The sequence below is a fragment of the Silene latifolia genome, chromosome 2 (assembly GCF_048544455.1).
Source record: "Silene latifolia isolate original U9 population chromosome 2, ASM4854445v1, whole genome shotgun sequence".
Taxonomy (NCBI): Eukaryota; Viridiplantae; Streptophyta; class Magnoliopsida; order Caryophyllales; family Caryophyllaceae; genus Silene; species Silene latifolia.
The window spans coordinates 41,053,447-41,056,899 of NC_133527.1; positions in this window are offsets into that span (position 1 = coordinate 41,053,447).

Genomic DNA, 3,453 nt, shown 5'->3' on the forward strand with positions numbered 1-3,453 from the left:
TGACTAGAATGATATTGTAACAGATATTCTAATGATATAATATAGTTCTTGTATTGTCTAATTTGATCTACCTCCTCGGGAAACCGAGATGGTGACACCGTCATATACTGGAATGGTCCTTGGTAAGGCGTTCTGGTGTGCGGGGGTGTTACACTAGGTCACCATCTTGAGTGGGCTCTTATAGGTTAACGTATGTGTGAAGATTAATTTGTTTTGCATTTTTTTTAATGTAAATATAATCATGTTGGATCCAGTATTTTAAACGAAGTGCATGTAAGAGAGCAAAAGGAGAGTTTCACTGTTGTATTAGATAGAATTGGTTGAGAACGGATTTAAAATAAAGAGCAAAGTAAGTTTTCTCTACGTTTCACTTTTGTGCATGCTAAGTGAAAGTTATTATCATAAACCTAAAATGTATTTATAACTTAATATAAAGTGGTATTTATTATTTATAAGAAAATGGTATTGTGCATACGATAATGTTAACATACATTTTGTTTTGTAAGGACTAAATTTCCAAATAGATTTTTTTGGTATCTACTTATTAACATGGGTGGGAATTGGGATATAGTACATGTAGTTGGCATCCTAAGAGCTATAAAAGACTAATTGGATAGTGAAAGAAAAAACTAAGACAAGATAGTTTTATTGTGTTTAAGATAATATTATATTCTTTACTTAACAGAGTTCTGTTAAAATGCTACTGACACGCCTAAAATGTCGCACTTAAAGACGGCCAAATTAACAATTTATATACCACTAAACACACTAATTAGCACTAATTATAAACTAGTAAAATAGCAAGCAAGGGATCGAACCCAAGAGAAGATGGGTTTTGCAAAAGTGAAATTAAAAGAGTAAATAGAACAATTGTGACAACAATAACAACAAATATAAAAGAGGGGGGGATGGGGGGGGTTTGGTTGAGTTTTCAATTGTAACAAAAGCAAGGAAATTCAAACAAGGGTGCAAAGCAAGTAATCAATCAAGAGTTTAAAGACGGAAATTAATCAATTTGAGAAAGACTTAACCCGACCCAAAGTTTGGCACTTTAGTTGACAAAACCCCTCAATTAATCCTTCAATTTTATATTATCACCCTATTGTGAAGATAAATCTTCTAAATCTCCTTAGTAATGGCCAAATGACAAGGAAATCACACTTAATCAAATAACCCAACTTATCAATTCTACCAAGTAGAAATCACATACATTGGTCAAATTAACAAGAAGATATGAGCACAAGAGATTCAATAGAGGTAATTAGACACAATGAAATCACAATTAATGCCTAATTACAAGTTAATCCTTTACTTGCTAATTAAGCCAAGAAGAAATCACATTCATTAGCATAATAACAAGGTGTTGCAAAGATGGAATTACAAGGAAATCACACTTAATAATCCCAACAACAATAAATTAAGGAACTTGATTAATTAAGCAACAAGGAAATCACACTTAATTACTCAATATAAACAAGGATTCCAAAATTCAAACAATAAACACAAAAGGATTAACAATGATAATGAAAATTAAAGAAGGATTAAAGAGTCTTACAACCAAAGATTAAACCTTGAGTCGGATTAAGATAGGAGATTAGTTCTCCATAATTAGATCTAAAACCCAATTCAAAAGATGAAAATATTCCCAAATTACAACCTTGATTAATTAAAGTGAACAAAAGATGATTAACCTACTTGCAAACATTCTATTTATAATCTACCGTAACCTAATTAATTATGGGCTTAACAAAAGGGAAGACCCGTAATACAAAACGCTAACAAACGCCATCAAACCCAGAAAATTCGCACCGTGCGAGTTCTGGTGTCTGGAAACTCGCACGGTGCGGCTTTGCTGCTGGAGTGCGTCTTCCTTTCGTTCTTCCTTTGATCCTTTGGAAGGCTTTCTTGTTGCATTTCTTCAAGCTTGTTCTTGGCCCTTCATTGGACACTTCTCTCAATCTTTTGGCTTCTTAATCTTCACTTGAAATTGTGCTAAATGGTGAAATATTCGGAATTGGCTAAACAATGTAAAAATCGTCAAAAACCACCCCTAAATGTTACCAAATGAGCTCAAAATGGTGCCAAAATGTAGTAGAAATAGGAGCTCATCAAACACCCCACACTTAGCCCTTTGCTCGTCCCGAGCAAACTAGAATAAACCTAATCACCACCTAGGCCAAGAAGTATGGGCACTCCTAATTCCCCTCTCTTCACCTCACATCTTCCTTCTTATATCATCCCTCGACTAAGCTCATGGTCACTTTCCTTCATAGCTCCAATAAGTGAGTAAGTGGCCCAAATTCCACCAATTCGAACCTCTCTTCTCTCACTCCCCCTCCTTATGTCATCCCTCTTCTAAGATGATCCTAAGTCCACCAATTCATCCATTCATCCTTCCCAAAACTCAACACTTCCTCCTTATTACTCCCCCTTATCACTCCACTTGGTAATACAAGGCTACCATGGTCATTAAAGCCTCTTCTATCTATCAATTTGGCAACCTCAAACACCTCCATCCTTCAACAATTCACAACAACTCAACAACTCATCAACCAAACAGAACTCTCCAACAATGCATAATACAAGTCAACACAATCCCACACTTCAAGTATGCCAAGCACTAGTAACAAAGTAAGCTTCCAAATCCCCCTCCTAGTCTTGGCATATCACTATCCTACCCTTCCGGCCTTCTAGAGCTCCACCACTTATGTCACCAACTCCAAATGGAAGTAGTCATGTATGTGACATGATTTCAAGGTTTCAAAGAGGTTACAAGATTTTTCAATTTTTTTCCTATTTCTCTCATTTTGCCTAAACCGCCCTTTCGGGTTTTCGGTTTAGCTCTTTTCCTCACCTCTACTCTCGTGGCTCGCACTCTTTTCTTCATTTTGCCCGGAGCGCCCTTTCGGGTTTTCACTCCGGCCTCGGCCACTTTTCCATTTTTGCCTAGGATGCCCTTTCGGGTTTTCATCCTAGCCGGGTTTTTCTTTTTCTTTTCTTTCTTTTTTTTCGTTTTTCTCTTTTTTTTTTTTTTTTTTTTTGAAATGAAATACAATGCATGGAATTGAATATATTACAATATATACATGATACCAACTCATGCCCACCCCACACTTAAATCTTCACTTTGTCCCCAAAGTGTGAGGTGAACACCCTAAACTCACTCAAGAGTGTGAGCTTGAGGCACCTCCAAAGTCCGGAGGTCCTCCTCTTCTTCTTGATTCTCTCCTTCTTCTCATCCTAGCCCTTTCGGCTCTTGTTTCCTCAACCCTAGCCTCATCATACCCTTGATATTGGGTGGAGAATTGTTGCATGAATTGAGCATTCATCGCGGCCACCATATCAAAAGTTGCGTTTGAAGTATAACGCATCTCTTCCAAATCTTCTTGATAATGGTGGTAGCGGTTTTCGGTGATTCCCCACCGAGCATTCTCCATTAGTTGCATTTGGGAG